At 46.3% G+C, this 13374-nt stretch overlaps 1 protein-coding gene across 1 annotated transcript in view; it reads right to left on the reverse strand.

Annotated features, from left to right (window-relative positions):
* The window catches only part of grik4 (glutamate receptor, ionotropic, kainate 4), a 200086-nt gene extending 198055 nt beyond the window's left edge, over positions 1-2031 (reverse strand). Inside the window, exon 1 of the mRNA XM_062561160.1 lies at positions 1527-2031. The gene's annotated coding sequence lies outside the window, so the exon portion shown is untranslated. The remainder of the gene's footprint in view (positions 1-1526) is intronic.
* Positions 2032-13374: the final 11343 nt, after the last annotated feature.

A 13374-nucleotide genomic window follows, 5' to 3' on the forward strand; every position in this document is an offset into this window, starting at 1 on the left:
AATTTGGTCATGCTAGTCCTCATTTGGCTTTTACAACTCACCCTGTTTTGGTACCAAAGCTCTGGCTCTCAATTTGCAGGACAGTCAATTATTTATATGGACCCGATCCATAATGGCATACAGCCAGTCCCAAATTATCACCATTTCCAACTAATTGGTTGTCAAAATGTAAGGGTTCCTTTGGGAAAATAGCTATTGCATTTCACATCAAATACTGTGTGAACCTGACTTGCCGAGCAGCAGATACACTTATGAACACGAACAATTGATCCTGTAGAGAAAATATCTGACGGATAACAAGACATCCAACAAAACTGTTTGTGTCTACAGATGCAGCACGGATTTGTTTGGGCTCAAGCATTAATGTCACACCACAGAAAGTTGCTGAAAAATCGAGAACAAGAAAAAATAGCGAATCGCAGTGACATTCTTTAACTACTAAAGGGAATGTAGAGGAAGCTAACCCCACACAGAGATAACACATTGATAATTGTAGATGAGAAACTGAAATCCAGTCCTATTTGGCAAAAAGGATAATTACAATTCGGTTGGCAGCTGCAGCCTTTAATACAATCTGCTGCAAATATCCCACCAATACCGTTTTGGTTGCTATGACAATTAAGATCCTGGATAATTAAACTGCCCTTCAAATAACTTTAATTCCTTTAGATGATTGTCTAAATCATTGTTGAAAGGGTTTGTATCCACGGTAAAAAAAATAAAAAAATAAAATAAAGTAAAAACCTGTGGATGCCCAAGTTTTGCCAAAAACAGGCACTGAATTGAACCACAAGGTGGTGCGAAAAATGTGCCAACGTTTCCCAAACCATCCTCCTAATAAATGTCATTACAACACCGAGGGTTCGGTTATTCCGTCCTTATTCCATTAATGATGCTTCATAAAAGAAACCCCAATTAATAACATCTTCTATAAGGTGGTAAATCCACATCGAACCTTAAAGGCAATCGATGGTTCCCTTCAAGGATGTACACTTTATCTGTACCCCCCCCCCCCCTCCTCCACACTTAAATTGAACACTTTATCACTGTTAGTAGTCCTATCTCCTGTCACGATTAAAACGTCCTCGGCCTCCCCTTCCTGCCGATTAATGGCTCCGGAGCCCTCGCTGAGATCGGTCTCTTGCCCCCCCCCCCCCCCCCCCCCCCCCCCCCTACACCCCCCCCCCCCATTCCGATCAGACCCAACATGCAACAATTAGGCTGCAGACGGAGTTCACCAGCGCGACTGGCGAACATCCCCCCTCCCCCCCCAAAAAAAAAAACACGCAGAAATCCCCGTGAGCGCGGGTCACGAGTCGTAAACCAACCCGGTGAACACGTTTCATTAGTGGGGCTCAACTTCTGCAGCAGCAGCAACAACCTCCACCTCCATTCAGACGGTGTGTCTGCGAGGCAGCGCCGCCTGTCTCTACACCCCCACGCGATCAGAACCACGTCAGCTTCCAATGCACTGCGTGTTTTCTCTTAGAGTGAGAAAGAAAGAAAAGAAACAAAACTTGTCTTACCTGTTTAAGCTTAGAAGAAAACAACAACCTTTTTGAGTGTTCGCTGGCCGCAAAAAAAAGAAGAAAAAAAAAATAGCGTGGCTTTGCAAGAAAAGCGTTATTGCGATTTAAGTCAATGCCTCCCGTGGCATTAGTTGTGTGGATGTTGTCGCTTGGCTCCCTCCACACACCGAGACACCGGGCAGATAAAGCGCATTGCGCGATAACATCAGCAGCAGCAGCAGCAGTCCAGTTCAACCTGATCTTTAGGTGACCAAATCATCTCCTGCTCAGCGGGGCATCGCAGCGCCCGGTGCAAAAAAAAAAGAAACCATCCACATTACAAGCATTTGGAAAATCTGACCGCACTTTAGAAAAAAAAAAGCAGTCCTCGTCACACCGGAGGGGAGTTTTATGGTTTCCCGTTGAGCCTTCCCCTCTTACACGTTGCCTTAAACGACGTGACGGCGAACCGGGAGGTGTGAGTGTACTTGGGCTTATTCTAACGATGCCGGTGATGCTGCGTATCCTGCATCCCGCTACCCGGCGGAAAGGGGGGGGGCGGGGGGGGGGGGCACGCAGTTATTGCGCGCAGTGCCGTGCGCGCTCCAACTGACAAACGGATGTGTGTGTGTGTGTATATGTGTGTGTGTGGGGGGGGGGGCAGCCCCTCTTCTTTACATATTTGTATTAGAGATGTAGTCCTGCACAGTCGGCTCTTACCCACTGCGGTCCGGCTGGAGAGATGGGGAGCAGTGAGGTGTAGCCGAAGTCTCGTTCTATTTTCTTGTGTGAACACACACACACGCGCGCGCGCACACACACACACACACACACACAGTCAGAGGGGGCTTTTTTTTCTTCTCGTGCCTGCCTTAAGGGGGCACGCGCAGAAGTCATCTCCAGGAGCGTCAAAAACTCAGCAGCGTTTCTTGGACACGTGAAAGCAGCCAGCACGGAAAGCTTATCTCCCCCCCCCCCCCACAAAGAAAAAGACTGAATGCACACTGGAGGGTCCAGCAGAGATAAACGATAGCAATATTAGATCCTGACTTTTCTTTCATTATGGTGCAAAACAGTCCCCAAAATGAAGCAAAAGCAACACAGCTTTGCACATATCGCAGCCTGGTTACTGCACCCGAGGGCATGTGGAAATGTACATCTTTAGCCAGTCCACTAGGAATACAGCGAGCAACATATGCAGGGCACAGGCAGGGCATCCATACGCCGTACTCCCTTCTGAACAGGTGAAACGTAACACTTTGTACACGACCTTAGCACCGGTCCACAAACAGCCCCACAGCCTTCGGCCGGCACTTTGAAATCTGTCAGAATCTGTGGGGATTCAATCGGTCAAGTTGTAAGGCATTTCTCTCTGACTGCTTGTTGGTTAAAGCTTTATTTTCACCCCACGAACGCCCTGCGCTCTTCAGACCTCCAGAGTGGCCACCAGTCCATTGGGCAGGGAACAAAAAGTGAGCTGCAGCAACGATGGAGAGGAGATGTCCAATTTGTCACAAGCAGATCAATCCCATAAAGAGGTGAAGGCTGATGGAACTGGACATCTAGGAATAATGTCTTGACATTTTCACCCTTACCCGACATAACAGTCTTTGTGCACTCACACTAATCATGCCACACGTGTCTTTACAGTGGAGAGAATCTATATTATAAAAAGCAGCCTAGCCGCATGTAACCATTTTGTGTAGAAGATAATTGCTCAGGAAATAGAAGCAGGACGGGAGGAAAATTGAGGGATTGTTTTCCCGTTGCTAGATTGCAACAACAAAAGGGCTTTGTTCCTTAGTGATCACCTGCAGCAGCGATGAATCCGTGCACGATTTTAGATAGAGCCTCGGGAGCAGCAGTGAATTCATAAATTACAGAACTGTTGTGAGCACAAAACACGGCTTTAGATTTGCCACATCCTGTAAGTCATTAATGCAACTTGCGTACAATACAGTCAGCTATGGGTTGAGTAATTTATGACCTATTATTGAAAAAAATCAAATCAGCATGCTTCAAGTGGGACTCAATGAAGTGGTACCCATAATATAAATTCCATTAAATGTGGCCCAAATGGAAACGTATTGGGATATTGGTGCCTGGTAATGCAGGCTGAGTTATATTAATTTTTCATTTGCCCTCTGGGACAAACATAAGGCTATATTGAAAATGCGTTTTGTCTATTCGCTATTCTCCAAACGTATTGGCTAAATCACAATTATTATCTTGCATTTCTGGAGTTTGCCGCAGCTGACAATTGGAAACCAGGAAGGTAAATCAGAAAAAACAAACATGCAATCACTCAATATCAAGGAGGAGGATTCTCTCTGTGCTTTACAAGATGTCAAGACTATAAAAGGGAGAGATATGGTCTTTTTTTTAATCAAATACATTTTATATTCCTTTTTAAAACGTGTGCGCAATGACGCACAATGCAACTTGACCACAAGCTGTCATAACTGGGCTTGTAATGGCCAATGCGACCTTGACCCATTGCTTCCACAAGAGACAGAGAGCGAGCTACAAATGTCTGGTAATCTCGCTCTTTTCTTCTCTTCTGCTCTTTTTGGACTCTCAGCCCTCACAAATCCTTGGAAATAAACTTTATCGCCCAATGGGAAAACAGCACTTACTGAAAGTTATTGAGTCGGGAATGAAGAAACACCCTATGTTTCACTAAAAGCAGCCCTCCCCACCACGGAAAAATCACCATCAGCCACTTTCGTCTCCGGTCAATCACAAAGACCTCGATGGGACCAACAAATATAAGGAAAAGATAAAAGAACACCCACTGCATCTCCAACCTTTATCAATTAAAAAAAGAACAACTATTTAATCTCATTCCCGCCTCTTATCGTTTGCATGCAGTCCCTAAGTATGATATGACATGAAGAGTTTTGAGTAACAAGTTAAAGTATGTTCTGCAGAATGAACGATGACACGATGTATGCCGTACACCGACAAAATACTCAGACGCCGAGAGTCAGAGGATTTAATTAACGACAACAAATGTGCTCGTAAACACTAAGAATGAACTAAAGTGTGCAGAACTTCGGGGGATCTAATTGCATAAATTAAAAATAATAACTACCTTATTTTTTGTGCTAGCGTATAATCATCTGAAACTAAGACTCATGTTTTCATTCATTTAGAATGAGAATAGAGTCCTCTGCAGAGTCCGCCATGTTCCCTTAGTTGCAATCTACAACCACACGTGTCCCTTTGATAATAAAGTTATTTTTGTGATCTATAAAAAAAGTTCAAACGTTTGTGGTATATCTAAAATAATAAAAATAAAAAAAAACGTTTGACTGACATTGTTAGATCTAACTCTGTCTGCCAACACTGTGCTACATCCGACCCCGGGTTGGTTTGTACAGAGCAGCATGTCATGTTTGGGATGAATTTCCTCAGGCTAAACTGACAAGAAAAAGATCCATCAATGCTTTTCAATATTTCATTATAGACTTTTGTGTATTTGTCTTTTGTCTTTTAAAAAAAAGAAATTCAACTATTTTTTAAATATTTCTGGTTTAACATCTATTCAACCTACATGTTTGCAGCATCATACACTCTCCTCATTAGCAGACGTGGGTATAAACTACTTTATACTCTCACTTACAGGCTGAAACTGTTTTTCAATGCTCTGGTCGAAGGGCCACAAATAGCCACCGAACAAGACTGATATGAAGAACAGCTTACGGGTTCCTAGAATATAAATATGCACATTTGATGTCCCATTTAAGGCACAGTCACAGATGTGTGCATCTTCAAATGTGAAATAGGTTGTTAGTGGGCCATGGGAAAAAAAAACTCTTTAGCTGAAAATCGGACTTGTGGAACCGGCACATTGACAGCTGCGTAGCATTTGTACAGAAGAGTATGTGCTTTACTGAGTGCCATCTAGTTTTGTGATGCGGTTCAAGAAGTCGATGAATCAATATGGAAAATCAGCCATATAAAAATAGCAGAGTACACACATTTGCTGCTTTCAATCTGCGTCATCCAAGAATCTGTCGCCATGCCTCAAGCCGTTCTACCGCTGCTGAGGGCAAACTCACAAGTGGCCGACGGGACATGAATCGCGGGGCATTTTGTAATTACCAAGCACATTGACAGGGCAATAGGCATTATTGACTTATTCTTAAATCCCCCAAAGAGCCGCAGCAACGTGTGGGTGGGATGGATGGATGCGAATAAGGCCGCTGATGTTGTAACGGCACGGCAACAGCGCAGTCACCTCACTATGAGGCCGACGAGGGTTGCGTGGTGCAACTCATGGTGGATGACACATTTACCCTCGAGTCAGAGAGTGGGTGCATCCCTGCCGGCTTATTGATCGAAGGAAGCTGCCGAGGTGCACTAACGCGGAGCAACATTCAAAGACAATTCAGAGCATGGATAGTCAGCAATTTCGCTAACAGGCATTCAAACCATTATTCTACTGACAGCTGGTTTGGCCTTGACTCCCTTATTCACTTGTCGAGGTTATACTCCTATCGGTGGACTGGTCCGTACTCTGCAATGAACTTGAATCAAAGTTCATCACTTATCACTGTGAGCAAATCTGATGTCTAATTATTCTGATCAGTAGTCAGTCTGATGAGGAGAGTTTAAGGGCCTCTTACAATTAGTTTTTAACTGAGTGATGGGGGTCACACAGTTTTTAGGGTACGTCACATAGAAGTTGGTCTCAATTTCTCAGATTGTCTACTCTCGTCTCACTAAAGGAGAGGGGCAAAAAATCCAGTGCAACAATTAGGATTTAGAAATATTTGAAGTAAAATGTGATCATGTTCTTGATCAGACCAAACCCATAAGATCCTGGTGGAGCAGATGAGCTGGGTTTTTGATTCCCGAACTAAAAGTAAACATGAAAGGTGAAAACTTGTCAGGTGGTCCTGCAACAAATGCTGCATTGTGTGATTGAACAAATACAACCGACAGTTGGTTAACTCCCAATAGTCCAGAGAACCTGATGCACTGTAAAGGTGGCTTTGAGCGCGTTCCATTCAAACTCACAAACAAGCGGCGACGCACACGAGCGATCACTCGATGACTGACACATTTGATACAATCTTGTCAAATACAAAAAGAATTGTCCCTGGACAGCGGGAGCAATGCTCTCAGCAGGGCGTGTGCCGGTTGTTCCGTTTGCGCTCTCCACAACTCCACGGGAGGCAAAGTGGCTCCTGAGGCACCGACGTCCGGTTAGAGTTAGTAAATGAGGAGCCAGCGGGCCGCCGAAGGCAGTATGGCGGGGGGATCCACTTGTTTCAGTTTTAGCACCACCGACAATTCTAAATAGTTGCGCTGTGTAAAAGCAGCAGAACGTGAGAGTATGGACGGAAATCTGTCATATCGGAAGCCACTTTTACAGAGGCTTCACTGTGAAAGTCTTAAGGTGCTATGCTGTGTCTTTTTTTTGGTCCAAATTAATCAATTCCAAAGTTCAATGTTCACAATTAAGTTCATACGACAAGCATCCACTTCTAGAGGATTTGAGAATAGTGTGGAACACAAATGGTAGCTTTCAATCACAATGTAAATAAACAGAGCACATATCCAATGACATATGAATATATATATATATATGGCGTTTGAACCCCTTCACCTTGATAGCCGCTTGTGTTTGGAACTGACGAACACCTTCCGGCCACGAGAGGTTCCACACATCTGTTTCCCCATGTGAGCTGCTGCAGTTTCAGACCCTGCAAGGCCAGCTGGTAAATATTCATTAGCTATGAATCAGACCACTGCTGCAGCACTGCTGTGTCGAAGAAAGAAAAAAAAAACCCACACTTCTAACACATCACCTTCCATCCCCAAAGGTCCCCCAGCATTGTGCGTTGTGACCAAGCGGCACTGTTCATTTTGCATCAGCTAACAGGATGGATCCCCATCCTCCCTCACACCGACAGCAGGCTAATGGCTCTGGCTTTCTTCCAGTGGCTGGAAAGAGATGGGAAGGCGTAACATGATGGATGAGAGTAAAAGAGAGCTGGGGTGAGAAGGAATAAAAGCAGTGAAGAAGAGTACAGTGACACGAGTCTGGAGGACACGTTTGTGTCACAGCTAAGACAATTCGGATAATAATTGCATGAGGCAGTTCTGAAAGCAATCACACAATTAGATGCCGCCTGGAGATGAATTGCACGTGATGGAGTCGATATGGCTCTTTGTTGAAAAGCCGCCGTTGAGCATGATGAGTGCCTGATGGGAGAACCCGGGGTAAACGTGCGGACCGTTACACAGCCAACCCCCGAATAGCAATATTGCACTCAGCCAGGGAGAATGGACAGTTAAGCGTTTCCCTTAGCCATTCCAAGGCAAGAGAAATGAGCAATGAGGACGGGTGGGAACGTTTAAGTGACCGTAATAGTTTGTGGAAGGACTCGAATCACTGCTTGCGAGGCATCTGGCTGGCAAGTCGGAGGCTGTACTTGAATTGCTGCACATAAACAAAAACTCTCAGAGCCGTTCATTGTGAATCAGCGAGATCAAATACCCATCTCTGGGAAACAAAGCAGCTATTGAAGCGTAAACATAGCTGCCACGAAGACGCATCCGTCAGGTGGTGACTCCTGCAGGTGCATCTTTGACCCAAATGAAGACAGTCGGGATGAAAAAAAAATCCCCTGCAGGCTATAACACACATAAATACACAGACACACACACACACACAAAACAACCTCTTTTACCTTCTGTTTTGGAGCATTCTGGTCCAGGCGTCAGTCACCAGCACTGACTTCATTAGGGGTTAAACAGCAGATCACCATCTCCTTAATCTGGAGACTAAATCATCGCCATCACTTGCACAGTGGGACTTGGTCGGTGACTGACCTCTCGAAATGGGAGCAAATGAAAGCTGTCTGTCGAGAACAGGAGCTCCTGCTGGCAAATTGAAAAATGTGAATGGTATTATTTCGATAGGGTCGAAATAGCTTAACGCTTGACAAAAGCCCGAAATGCTGCAGAAGCTGCTTTTTCATCCCGTTTTCAACGTGTCGTCCGGTCGCGGTTTCACTTTGAGATCCGGATAGCTCGCCTTCCCTCTGCCAAGGAGTGCTCCTCTGAACCAGTGCAGCAGGATTAGCATAACCCTTGACTTGAGTCATTCTCTGAAGAAGCCTTGGGTGAACTTGTGCTCGAGTGGGTCTTGAGAGACAGCTGACCTTCAGGCCTCACACGGGATTAATAGTGTCCGCTGAATTTGTGCCCTTTTCAAAAGCTAATAGGATGCCGTCAGATGAGTTAAAGCGGATGGCAGGAGATACTCACGGAAGGAATCGCAACGGACAACCAAAGGCGGGCGGGGTGGGGGGGGGAGGGTCATCTTCAATTCCAGTCAGGTTTCGTTGATATTCTCTGTCGTTGCTCCCTCTTAGCTCTTTTTCTCTTATTTTTCAAGTGAATTCATACCTTCCTGATGCTGACATCAGCATTGGAGCATTATTGATCAGCCCTGCAAGCACGCAAGATTACTTCACCTGACCCCCCCCCCCCCCCGTCTCTCAGGATCTATCAGTGAATTTCCAAAATTGCCTTCCCGTCTAATATGGAGATTCAGAGAGGCAAAGCGAGCCCCCCATCCTGACAAGACACCAGACACACTGCTGCAGCAGCTCAAACGCACTCTGCTGCATTATTTTGAAAATCGGTGAGCAATATTAAATTATTAAGTTATTATTTATTTTGGCCAAAATGAAATCAGAGCAAGTTCTTGTTCTCTGTGGACTGCCAATAACAATAGTCCGTTGCATCCCAAGACGCCGTTCACCCCCTTTTTCAATTCACTCTTTACAAATACTGTGGATGTCAAACAAACCTGTTCAGCTTCAAAGCTCATGGAAGATTCATGCTCATGCCTAAACCATGAACCTATCCAGCGGTGGGGCATCACTGGGACTCATGAGAGGACAGCGTGTTGTAATTATGGACGTGGGCTTTAAAGAATACCGCGAGAGCCTGTTTATGCCGCACATGCTCCCCAGGAATGATCAGGCGATCAACAGGAGCCACGCGGGACGCGAACGCTGGTGATTTCCAGATGATTCGGGAGGAATTGTTTTCCACAGCGACAGATTGACGCAACAATGACGTAGTCTCGTTTCCGATCCAGTGTGATCAGCTGCTTAAATCGATGTTGGATGGTTTGCTTGTGTGTCACGACGGGCTAAGTCGGACCTTCAGTCGTATCCCGCACAACGACTTCCAGAGGAGCGACAGAAACGGATAGAGGCGACCTGCGCAGCAGAGATGTAGGTCAGCGACCAAAACCATTACAAAGAGACAATACGGCTCATTTTGCTCATTCGGACTGGGCCTCCTGCGTGGTGCTCAGCGAGACGCAGCGAATGCCTGCAAACCGATCAGAAAGTACTTGAATTAAGAGGGAATAAAACTAGAATACGCCTCACAAATGCAACTTCCCTGCGAGCGGGAAACGGGGAAAAAGTGACCCGTTTGTGGACAGGAAAACGAGCCGACCGAAACCCCAAAGGGCGGGAGACCTGTTTTGGACCACAATTGTGGACCACGTGAGCGGGTAGGCCGCGGTCCAGAAGGTGAAGGCAGGGATCAAGCACCCGAACGGCTAAACGGCGCCGCCCGGTCATCGGGGGAGCAGGTGATTCATTAAATCCACCTGCTGAAAGTTAGCAGGCAGGTGGGAAGGCGGGAAACTACGGTGTGTTCCAATACCTCGTACCACGTACACGAGTTAGAATGTCAGGACGATAGTGGGCATATATGTCAAAAGCAGTACGCTAAAAACACAAAGAATATCGGAATATTCAGGAATAAAGGGACATTGGGACATTTTGCGGAGCACGGCGTAAAGAGCTGTGATGTTGGAGTCACTATATTAAGCCTTTTTTGAATAAGTCCCCCCCCCCCTCTTGAAGTATGCTCTTTAAAACATGTGGACGCCACAGTGAAAGGAATCCATCACCCCCATGTTCTATGATTGTATGCCAAGTGGCAGCTAGAGCCTCTGGGCTGGTGCCGATCCCCCTGCATGCAGGCTCACCTGATGATACGACCGGTGCCCTCCTCCTTTCATCTGTCCACAGTCCTCTGCACCGCGTGCACGTGAGAGTATGACTTCAGTGTTAAGACAAAGTAGTGGGCGATTCAATGCATACTGCATGTGACAGTGTGTGTGTGTGTGTGGGGGGGGGGGGGGGGTATCTGCACTATAAAGTCAAAGAAAATCTCAATCTGCTACATGGTGGTTGAACAAGGCACCAGTGGCGGCTCGGCAAATGTAGCTCTTCATTGTATACGTAGCGTCGAATCTGTCACGTATTGATACCAGATGCCATTCATCTCCTCGTCTCCTCAGTTCTCAGCAAGAAAGCGAGGACATGTTGAACATTTCCTCTGATGGTTAAAAGACGGACACATTCTGCTTCGTTGTGTTCTTTTTTTTTTTTTGTTGAATTGCTCTTATCTTGCGTTTGAGGCAGCACCCTATTAATGATGATAAATAACTCATCAATCTTCTCCCTCTTGACCGAATCCAGCACGGGGGAGGAGCGAGGCGGTCTCCATTCATCGCTGTCACATATAAATAAAGACCCATCACACATGCCCAGAGGACAACACGAAGCGGGCGACTCCAGCCAGAAGTCTCTCAACCCACACTTTAAATGTTTTGCTTTAAATGTTTTGTTTTGTTCATTTCGACATTTTCTTACGTTTCCACGGCTGCACACAGCTTAACGCAGATCCTCTGGCCGGCCAGCCCTGCTGCGTGCCCTCGCTGGCCGCTGCTCGCTGAAATCGGACCAAAAGCAAGTCCCGCCAAAAAGTGCCATTGATTCCGGGCCGCGGCTGTGAGCTACGTTAGAGAGCGCCCCCCCCCCCCTCGGGGGGTCGCAGGTCGACACATCTCTTTGGTTTCTCTTTCACCGCGGACTGAGCCCTGCGAGTACAACGCCAGTTGGCAATGCCGACCCCGGTGCTCTTCGCCCGGGTACTCCATCAGAGAGCGGCGCGGTAATTAGACAGGGTCAACGCCGGGCCGGGCCACAGGTGCCTATTCATTAAGGCTGGTAATAAAGGGGTCCCACAGCAGCAGACCACAGAGTGGGCTCAGGCAACGCCTTGTTTGTTGTGGAGCAGCACACATGACTCGGAAGGCCTTTGAGCGGCGCGTGTTTCAGGGGATTCCTCCGGGCTGAAGGTGTGAGTTCACTCGTCTCTCAGCACAGGCCTCCACCTCGTCTCCACCCCTCATCGTTGCGCTTGGGACAGTGATTACTCCAGAGGCCACGGATTAATCAGACCGCAGCGAGCGCATGGATCTTCAGTCCAATCCATCAGATATCGGCTTCTGCTCGATGGAGGGGGGGGGGGGGGGGGAGTCTAGCATGAATATAAATCCCTTAAGGTCAGGGGTTTCCGTTTTGGGGATGAGGATATAATTGAGGCGATCATCACATGTTCTTGATTTAGTCTTTGTTTGACAGTTCAAAGAAGAAAAAAACTTTTAAAGAAAATACTTTGGATTGGTGGATTTTATTTTAATGCTAGTTGGGTTGTTTCTTATATAAAATAGTGATGTTGTAATAGCCTTCAAGGTAAAAATAATAAAACACACTCTCGATCCAGGAAACATTATGGTGCAGAAAGCGAAGCCTCTTTTAATGTGGAGAAAAACAAACACGCCGGTAAAAACGTTTCCTCTCCTCCATTAAATGGATATAGCCACAGCCATAAATCACCATCACAATAGTTTATTTATTTTAATCCACCTTCTAACTTTTAAGTCGAAGTCCATTTCATTTTCTTCTTTCTTGATTTCCTCCACAGTTTGAAGTATAATTCTGTTTTGATGAGCTGAACTAGACATTGATTTATTGCGCCGTTAAAATAACTCAACTCGGCCTCGGCTGAAAAATCTATTCAGGAGTAATGAAAGATTTAACTAATTATTTAGTTGACTGATCTTAAGTCTGACCTCACACACGCTTGCCTATTCCACTGGCATTTGGGCCGCGTGTTGGTGGGAGCAGCAGCTCGGGATGCCGCGCGTGTGCAGGCGGCGTCAAACACACTGATGAATAATGATGAACGGCGCACGAGAGAGAGAGAGAGAGAGAGAGAGAGAGAGAGAGAGAGAGAGAGAGAGAGAGAGAACGAGGCCCGTTGGGGTCACGATTCACGGAGTGACGACATTACGTTTCTTCGAGCAGTCACGCTGAGTTTTGTTTCAATTCCACGCCGTGGATGTGGAGTGACATGAAGGTACATTGCAATGGCTTGTAGATGCACTTGTAAATGCATCAGCATATTGATGAGGAACCCTTTTGGGACGGAAACAGTGACACACGTGAACCTTCTGGTGATTACAACTGCTTTTTTTGGGGGGAGATTCTCCAGAAACAATTCTCCATGTTTATTTCCTGTCACAGGTGAGTTATTTAGTCAAGCACCCTCCTCCTTATCTCGGAATTAAGCCCCATGGCAACAACCACAATGATGCGCTCCACCATAATCGCCCGAAACAGTTCTTTGTGGTACACGGCATCAGGTAATCACGTCAAATCCTCAACTTCATTTTCAGGCGCATCCAAAATGTATGCAAATCAGTATCTAAAAAACATGTGGGCGAAGGTTTTCTGTTTAGTTTTCCTTCTACACATTTCTATGACACCACCTTCTGGGTGGAAAGAAATCAACACGAGAGATCTCTGCCTTTGGTTAAAGGATGAAGCTTCATAACCTGCCTGACTCACAGCTCCTGCTGCCTGGAGGAGAAAAGCTCGTCTCATTGAGCATGACACGAGCTTGCCCCCCCCGCCCCCCCTGAAAGCCTCAGAAGTGACGGACACCTCTCTCCTTTCTGCCACTCCAA

The sequence above is a fragment of the Pungitius pungitius genome, chromosome 3 (genome assembly GCF_949316345.1).
Source record: "Pungitius pungitius chromosome 3, fPunPun2.1, whole genome shotgun sequence".
In the NCBI taxonomy this organism is placed as follows: Eukaryota; Metazoa; Chordata; class Actinopteri; order Perciformes; family Gasterosteidae; genus Pungitius; species Pungitius pungitius.